Here is a 9517-nt window from a genome sequence, read left to right as displayed (position 1 = left end):
TCTCTCTCGCTCTCAAATAAATAAATAAAATCGGATGAATAAATAAATTAATTAATTAAAATCACTGAATTGAGCGCATTCATGGGTTGAACGATATGTAAATTTTACCTCCAACAAAGCTACTTAAAAGTCTGCAATATTCTCCTCTAACATTTTCACATAAAAGAAACAAAATATTGCTAAACACGTAGAAATCCGCTTTCTGTCCCTCCCTGCCTGCACTGCCCTCATCCTGAGGCAACCGTGAGCATGGATTCCCTTCCGCTCTTCTTGGGCTCACTGGTCAGGTGCCCCATGCCCCTTGCTTCCCTTTCTTAACCACCACGAGAGCTCTGTGAGACTGGGCCACCTCTACCTCCACTGGACGGAGGAGCAAACTGGTGTGAAAGAGGTCGCACCTGAGCTACCCAAGGTCAAAGAGCCAGGGTGGCCAGGGCCGATGTTATCGGTCCATCTCCGTGTTACAAACCCAACTTCCATTCCCTAGTTTCCCAGCAAGCTTCTTTGGCCAAATCTCACAAATAATCCCCATCAATCTGTGCCCCCGAAAAAAATGTTGCAAATAACATTAGCTGTGAATACGTTGTGTGCAAAAATCCCAAAGCATCTCTGGTATTTTCCAGGAAACATTTTTATAGTCCCAAGTGATTTTATAAGTCCTTGTCTAAAAGGTGAAAAATCGCTATTCCGAACAGCTCGAGCAGACGGTCTAGACTTCTTAAGCAGAACTCAACTAATTCTCACGTCCCAGACCTGCAAATGTCACAAATCTCCCTATGAGTCTTGAAAATGTCACTGCTTTTGTCGGCAAAGGATGAAAAACAGCGCGGAGCAGAGATGCCTTGTATCCCAGACACCCCGTCATGGTGGAAACGGACCTTCTTGGAGCCATGAAATAGTTACCAAAAAAGGGAGAAGTCGACACGGAAACTTTCTGGAAGGCCGACACCCCAGACGCCCCACTTCCACCACTTGCTTTAAGAAACCAGCCCTGAGCCCCTGGGACGAGCAGTGGAGCCCACCAGCGTATCTGGGTCCCCCGTATCTGCGAAGTGTCATGGGAGACACAGTGATGAACAAGGTCTGGCTCTTGCCTCCCGTGTGATGTTACAAATTAACTGATGTCGAGTTGTTTCCTATTGAAAGCCGGCCTGTAATAGTGAACGGTGTCTTAAAAAAAAAAAAAAAAAAAAAAAAGCAGGGCTTTTTAGACACCCTTTACCCCCGGGAATAGAGATGCACAAATTCATGGGTGCATCTCAGGCCATGAGGTATGGTGGATGAGCTACTGGCCAGAGAACCCAGCTTTGCTCTGGGCAATCTAGGTGAGAACCTCGTTGTTACGGGTTGAACTGTGTCCCCCAGTACGATATGAAGCCCTAGCCCCGGCACCTGTGAGTGTGGTCTTCTTTGGAAATAGGATCATTACAGATGTGACCAGTTAATAGGAGGTCGGACTGGAGGAGGGTGGGCCCTTAGTCCAATACGACTGGTGTCCTTAGAAGAGAGAAATCTGGACCACAACTCCATGAAGGCACAGATGCTGGGACAAGAGAGAACGTGGAACCAAGGCAGGACCTGGAGTGACAAGACGACAGCCGAGGGACATCTGGGGCCACAGAAAGCTGAGGGTATCCCTCTCTTTGTGGAGCAGGGGGTCCTGGACCTGAGTCTTGCCCGCCCTTGCTGTTCTAGGCTTCCCTCTGCTCCTGAGCCTGGGACCACTCCCTGTCTGCACGAACCTGGCCTGGATTCACCCCAGGGCCCCTTGGAGAGCCCCCAAGATGGGCTCCTGGGTTTCTGCCCCCACTGTCCTCTGCGGTCTCTCTCCGAGATGCTCTGTCACAGACAGGACACAGAATCGAGTCCCGTCAACCTCCTGACTAATCATAGGGTCTGAGTCGAAGGTCCAGGCGAGTCCCCCAGGCCTGTGACACTGGTCAGCTATGTCTAGGACCCAAGAAGCTCATGGAAGGTGCCTGTGCCCTGGCCCCAAGGAGCCCCCGGCCTCAGCCAGCCCCAGTCCCTGCAGGACCATCCCGATGTTTGCTAGTCCCCGGCCGCCTTCTCTCTCCAGAAATCTGGTGCCGGCGCTTGCCCAGACCTCTGAGACAAGGACAGGGTGAGGAGTCAGGCAGCTGGGGGAGCCTCAGGCCTCCGGCCCCTTGATGATGAAGGCCCTGCCCTTGACGAGCCTCCATCTGGCAGGAAGCTTCCCTGTTCTGAACCCGGGGCCTCGCTCTCCTTGGCTGGGCCGGTGCAGCAGGTGCCGAGAGCTCCCCGAGAGCTCCAGGCGCAACTCTCGCGTCCAGGCCCAGGGACAAGCAGCTGCCAGAGATCCAGGGGACCCTGGGGGTATGACTGAAGGTACCTGGCCCCATCGGGCTCTGTCCTCTGGCCCTGGTGCCCAGTGCCCCTCACAGGACCCATCCTGTGGACATACAGGAGGAAGCAGATCCCCTGGCGAGCCAGAGAGACAAGTAGGAGACGCAGAGCCGCGCAGCGGGGCTCGCTAGGAAAGCCGAGATGGCTTCTCGTGCCGCGTGTCTGAGATAACTAGCCCTGCCCTGGGGAGGCTCCCCGTGGCCGCGGCGGCTGATGGGACGGCTGTGGGGGCGGCGGGCGGGCGTTCAGCCGGGACTCCAACGAATCCATGGAGGATGAATGAGTGCGTGAGTGTTTGGGCGGCTGGAGGGAACCGCAGGTGTCAGAGCTGACCGCAGGTCTTCTCCCTGCTGCCCGCCACCCCTCCCCCTCTCCCCACCCCCTACACTCCCCCACCCCACACACAGCTGAGGAGCGGCAGCAGGGGGACTCAGCAAGGAGCCACGCAGGGTGGGTGGGTCAGGGCACCTGGCTTTGCGCTCACTGGGTCAGGGTCTGCCGTCCTAGCCTGGGCCGCTCTCTGCCACCCCCTGCCCTCCCCAACCCCAGCTTGCTTACCTGTGACCTGAAGGGGCTGCCCTAGGCCAGGGCTCAGTAAACAGCGGGTTTTGTGCCCAAATCCAGCCGGACTACCTGCTTTTGTAAGCAAAGCCTCCCTGGAACCCAGCCATGCCCGTGCTTTACGCAGGGTCTCTAGCTGCTGTGGGGCACCCCGCAGGTGGAATAGCTTGTCCCGGAGCCCGCGGCCCGAAGCCCGGTAACCCTTTCCCGGGTCCCTGCTCGGCGGAGCGCGTCTCTACGGGAGCAACACCGCCTCCTGGTGGGCGGCTTGGAAACCGCAGCCTGGAGCGTCCGTGAAACAGTCCTCGCAGCCTGGTCCGTGAACACGACGGCCGGAGCCTTAGGTCGTGCACCTGCAACTCACGGAGCGCGGCGCACCAGCCGTTCGCCAGTAATAAAAATATTGAAACCGAAACCTTGCCAACAAAATAAAAAGCAACATGCAATCTCGCCATTTGCAACACTATGGACGGCACTGGAGGGTATAGGCTCAGGGAAGCCCGGCCAGGACAAACACCGCGTGATTTCGCTCACGCGTGGAGCTGGAGGAACAAAAACGAGCAAGCGGGAAGGAGCGGGCGACAGGGACAGGCTCAGCTCTACGGGACACGCTGGGGGGGATGGGGGAACCCGGGCACGCGGTGGGGCGCCCTGTCGCGCGAGCACGGAGCATATGTGGAATCGTTGAATCACCAGCTCGCGCCCCTGCGACGGACTTACCCCCCTGTGAACTGGCCCCACGGGTAACAGAAATAGTAATAGAAACTCAAAAAATGACTTTTTTAGTTCTTGCGGTTCCACTCCATGGAGAGTGAAGTCTTCCTATTCATCCTTGAGATCTGGGGCCCAAGCAGGTGGCAGTCTCGGTGGACGTCCCCGGAGGCCGTGAAGAGGGCTTCTCCGGGGCAGGACGCCTCAGACCGCGGGGACCGGCGCCCCATCAGCGTCCGCGCGGCCGTTTCCCGGCGCCGCCACGAGAGGGCAGCACGAGCCCGCGGACCACGCGGCGCCCGGGGCGCGCGGCGAGAACCCCGGGGGCCTGGTCCTGAGGGGTCATGTCAGGGGCCTCGGAGCCGAGGATGCCCTGCACCCGCACCCCCACCCCAGGGAGACGCCCCTGTCCTGCAGCCGCTCCCTCGCCGCCCCGTTCGCTCCGGCCGCGCGGGCGCACGTCTGCGCACTCCTGGTTCCAGGCATCAAACAAATCTGCGCATTCAGCTAAACTGACGCTTTCTCCAACTTATGTGACATTCGGGTTCTTTGTGGGAGCCTGTGTGTGTAACAATTATTTAGGCCACGAAGCAGGCCTCGGTAAATGCTGGCTTAGTCCTTTTTTCTTTTTAAGTGGGATTTTGTTCATTTTCAAGCCATCTTTGCCAGTAAGGAGATTGGTTTCCCCACGCCGAGTCCTGCCTCTCCCCCACAGGACTGAGCAGACTCGGGGTGAAGGGGTGTGTGCCCAGGGTGGGGGGCTCTGGGATTCTAAGTGCACTGGGACTGTACCTGTCACACCTGTGGGCGAGTTTGCTTCTCCTGATCCCTGGGTCTCCCTTGGACCCCGTGTCCGGGCAGACTGTGGGTTACTGGGAGTTATTTAAGGAGAGTTATTTAAGAAATGCAGAGACCCCAGATCTTGGCTCTTCCTCTCCATCTGAGTAGGTGAATCTCGCTGCTGGACCACTGGCTTCTGGACTGGAGGCTGGGGGGCCCCGTGGTGGGGTCCTCCTCTCCATCCCTCCCAGCCTGAGACCACAGTCCCCTGCTATAGAACGAGATCCCGGGGTGGACGTAGCCGGGAGGAAACGCAAGCCCTGAGCAGCGACATTAACCTTGCTCCTCCATGATGCGGAAGCTCACTCAGGCAGTGAGGGTCCCCGTCATCGCCAGCGAGTGTCACCACACTGATTCTGGCTGAAATCCTTTTCAGCTCCATGCCCGTTACATCCTTGTAGATTCCGAGTGTGGGAAACGCCCGTCCACGCAACCTTACCCACGGGCCCGTGACAACCTAAGCTACGCACTTGTCCCACTTTGTGCTGCTCTGGGCCCTGAGATCAGGCCACCTCCTTCATGCCGCCCTCCAGAGTGCCCTCTGCTGCTCACCCCCAGCATTTTCTTTGCATTTCTTGGGCGCTGGCCTCCCGCCCATCCTACCTCAGGACAGGCTGGGGGTCCCGGCACCGGATCCCTCTTGCACAGACTAAGTGGGTTCAATCAAGGATGCGTCAGTGACATTATTTGTTTCCCCTGGAACTGGGTGATGACTAAGCAGGGACATACTCCTCGCAGCCGCCTGAAGGCACCCGGAGCCTCGGTAAGTAGCAAGAGGCGGTATTCAGACCCACTTCTAGCAAGCGGATCTCATGTCGGGTGAAGAGTGAGCGTCACGGCACTGGGCTCTCCTTTCCAGGCCCCCACCCCTTCCCACCTGGCCGACCTCCCCTTGGGTGGGTCCCACGTTAGGCAGGGGCACAGCTCCTCTTGGCTCTCGGCCCCGCAACCTCGGGCAGCTCTTCCCCCCCCTCGGCCTGGCGCGTCTCCTGCACTTTCCTATTTAGGGACCCACGCAGCCGGCTCCAGCCGGCCCGTCCCTGTGGCTTCCTCTGTGGCCTCTCCTGCTGGCCACCGCCCCGTCCCCCCTTCCTGCGCTTCTCGGACATCCCCGCCAAAGCAGACCCTGGCCCCCTCTCCTTCCTCTGGGAAATCTCCCGCTCGAAGTGGGAGTCATGAAAGCTCTTCTTCGGAAGGTCCAGTCGGAGAAGTCCGGGGAAGGGGGCTGCCCTTCACACTCCCCGCCGACCCCAGCCTGTCGGACCTGCTTCCTCTCATCTGAAACCATCAGCTCCGTGTCCCCAAGCCAGCTTTCCATGTCCTGCGGCCTCCGTTTCCAGGGCAAGTGTCTCGGGCCCTCCCCTCTCCCACCCACCCCCTCGTGGGGCACCTGCTGCCCTCCTGCCTTCCCCACGCCCTGCCCACTGCCCTCCTCCCCCCACAGCCTCCTCCCCCTGCCTCCCGCAGCCTCCACCCCTTCTTTTTCTGGTTGTCTGGGCTCCAGCCACCCGGGAGTCCCCAACACTTCACACTGTCCAGGAGCATTTTCCTGGCCTGCCTGCCCCTCCTCCATCTCCCTGAGCTCGGGACTAGATGCAGCCGCTGGGGCGCCCCTGGGGGCTCTCTGGGGGCCGCTTCCTCACGGCAGGCCTGCCCACCCGCGGTCACCCAGTGCTCTGGACTTTGGGGACCTACCGCCCTCACCCCCACCAGCCAGCCCAGCCCAGGTCAGCCGTGTCCCCCTGCCTGGCCACGCCCCACAATGCCCTGTGGACAGAAAGGGACAGGCGGGGCCCCGAATCAGCAGGCAGGGCTCACAGACCGCACTTACGGGGTGTGTCAGTGCTCCCACTCAGCTTTGAGCGCTCGCTGTGTCCGTCTTGGAGAAGGACAGTTATAACGCCTGGGTGGCTCAGTGGGGTAAGCCTCTGCCTTTGGCTCAGGTCATGGTCTCAGGGTCCTGGGATTGAGCCCCACATCCAGCTCTCTGCTCAGCAGCAAGCTTGCTTCCCTCTCTCTCTCTGCCTGCCTCTCTGCCTACTTGTGATCTCTATCTGTCAAATAAATAAATAAAATCTTAAAAAAAACAAAAAAACAAAACCCCCTTTCTTACTGCCTTGAAGAGCGGCGGCCGTGGCTGGACCCTGGCCTCCCGAGCAGCATGTTCCCCAGCAACAAAGCCCCAGAGCCCCTGCGCACTGACACCCCTGCCGGGGGCTGCCTCTGCCTCCCCTCGTGGTTCTCACCCTCCCCACCCCCCTGCAGAGCTCCCCACCACCCCGAGCGTTGCTTCGAGAAACAAGCTCTCTGGCAGTGGAAATTGAGATGTAAACGTTAATTATTTTATTAGACTTAAAAGAAGAAGAACAACCACTGGCTGACTTTTCTGATTTATTTTCAGAACGAGTTTTCACGCGGTAGTGATTGTCGCCGGCTGGGATCTGTGTCCCGGCCCCGCTTGCGGGCTGACCCGGGAAGGCCACACAGCTCCTTGTTTGATAACTAATGCCCTGTTTTTAAAAGCAAGTAGTCAGGAAGAGTCTCATGAAGCTGGGAGAAACACTGCCGAGGGCCCTGCCCGCCTCGGAGGAGGTGAGGGCTGCAGTGGCTGCCGAATGGGACCTTCGGGCTAGCGGGAGGCGGGCTGAACCCTTCCGACAGTGGAGACCTGTTTGCGTTTTGAGCAAACTTCCTCCTGCCCTGGGAGGGCCGTCGCACGGCCCCTTCGACCCTCTTCCCCTTTGATGGGATTACTGGGGCTGCTGGGGCTCCGGTTCACCTAATGGGCTCTGACCGATGGCCTTTGGTGGGGCCAGTCCGGAAACATCCCACCGCCTGGGGGAGAAGCATTTCTTTCTTTTTCTTCTTCTTGAAAAATGATTTCTCACAGTCCACTTACATTCTTTCTCAATAGGGATTTCCCATAAATTTGCTGCTCTTGGACAGTGTCCGTATCAGTCGCTAAGTAAGATTATCTTTCTCTCAGAGAGAACTCTAGGACGAAGGTAGATGTTTGTGGTTGCTCTTCCTGTCGGGTGTTCCATGTCGGCCTCTGATTTACTTGAAGTAACTCGGTGCGTTAATTCTATAAACCAAGTCCACTAAAGAGCGAGCCCTGCCATCACATTGAAGACCCTTCCTGGACGCTGGGTGTGGACGTGGCGTGGGCTTCACCCATGTCTCCCGGTATCCGGAGGACAGTGTCCTACTGGAATCCATGTGCTGTGACTGTCCACAGTCTCCGAGCTGGCCCTGGGAGAGACCTAAGGACCGTCCCCCACAGAGGCTGTGGCTCCTGCTCCCACGGGCCACGGCCTCCCCCAGGTCGGGTCTCTGGGCACGAACCTCCTTCCCCAGACCTGCTTCTCTCCTCCTCGCTCAGAGAACCTGCCCCACTTGCCCTGTGTCCCCAACCCTGTATTCCGAGTCCCTGGCCCTTCATTTTTGGATTTGTCCGACTCCCTGTCTCCACCTTCCGTCCTAAAGTTCCGTGAGGGCAGACCTGGCTGCGGCCCGGCTTCACAGCTGATGCCCCATGTTGGGGGCTGGGGGGAGCGGGTTTGGGGTCCGGTTCAGGTTGGCCCTGCAGCCCCTGATGCTCTGGTGAACCGTCCGGCATCTCAGCCCTGCCCTGCCGGCTGGGACAGGGGGGCTAGTGAGTTGCTCCAGAGACTACTGGGGTCTCTGCCGTCTGCTGGGGGGTGACGGATGCCCCGACAGGGGTGAGTCTCATCTCCGGGGGACAGCTCTCCATGGATTCCCAGGACACCCGGCTCACCGCGGGGCACCCATGTCACACAGCAATGTCATCAGTGTTGGCCCCCTGCCCTCTGTGAGCACAGGACTGGGGTCTCCTTCATCTCTGTGCCCCTGGTGCCCAGTAGAGCGGGGGGCAGGCAGGAGGCCCCGTCAGCTGCTGTTGAATCAGCACATGTTTGGGGGTTCCTGCGGCCGCCGTGTCTGTGCGCCGTGGGGGAGCAGCGGGGAGAGGGGCTGGGTCTCCTCCTTTCTGAACACGCCAGGGACTCCCCGCAGAGCTGTGTCTTCTCCCCTCCAGGGGAGCCTGGGGATCTGCCCGCCGGACCGCTGTCGCTCCAGCCCTCTGGCGGCTCCCAGGGGGCACACAGCCCCGGGCCACCCCGCCGCAGGGACATGCCTCCCACTTTGCCATATAGGTGGGACCTGAGTAAAAATCATTAGGGAGGGAAACAGGAGAAGCATCACTTGCTGAGCAAAATAGCATTCAGTAACTGCTGCATGAAAATTGTCCATGCCCCTGACACTGGGGTCTGAGAAGAGTATGTGAGATTTCAAGAAGATATGGGGGCACAGACCACCCCCCAGGTTCCACTGTGAGGAGGTGCTCTACAAAGGAACTCAGATTTTAGGATAAAGGAACAAAACTACAGAACTGTGTTTTTTCAAAACCAGAGCTCCTGGCAGCCCATCTTTATTACATACATGTTTTGTTTTGCATTTATATTTATATGTATATATAGTTTACATTATATATAAGCATTTGGGTAGTATATATAATAAAGATGTGCTATAATAAACCATTCTTCGTATGTAAACATATGAGAAAATAAAATAGCACACACCTATATACAAACCCTATACCACAGTCACAGCTACGCTCTTAAATGCATGATTTGTTTAAAATGTTTTAATTTAAAAACATGGTTATCCTTTAAGCTGCAGTGATATTAACCTTGGTGATGGGCTCCCTCACCCCCAAACCAAGGACCAGCAGAACTGTGGCCTAGTGTGTAAGCCCCCACTTAGATTAACTTAGTGTTGGAAAGTGTCTACTACACTTCAGGGCACAGAAGGCAAACGTGCAGCTCACTGGGGGACGAGGAGGGTGGCATGGGATGGAGGGGCATATCAGAGAAGGCTTCCTGGAGGAGGTGATGTGAAGGCTGGTCAAGCCAGTCAGGCAGTTAAGGGAGGGAAGGACACTCAGGTAGAAGGAGCCGCGGAGGCAGAGCTCTGAGGAAACGGGAGATTCTGGGGGTAC

This window comes from Mustela nigripes, chromosome 4, assembly GCF_022355385.1.
Source record: "Mustela nigripes isolate SB6536 chromosome 4, MUSNIG.SB6536, whole genome shotgun sequence".
Classification (NCBI taxonomy): Eukaryota; Metazoa; Chordata; class Mammalia; order Carnivora; family Mustelidae; genus Mustela; species Mustela nigripes.
The sequence above is the reverse complement of the archived record's forward strand: the minus strand, read 5'-3'. Positions refer to the sequence as shown.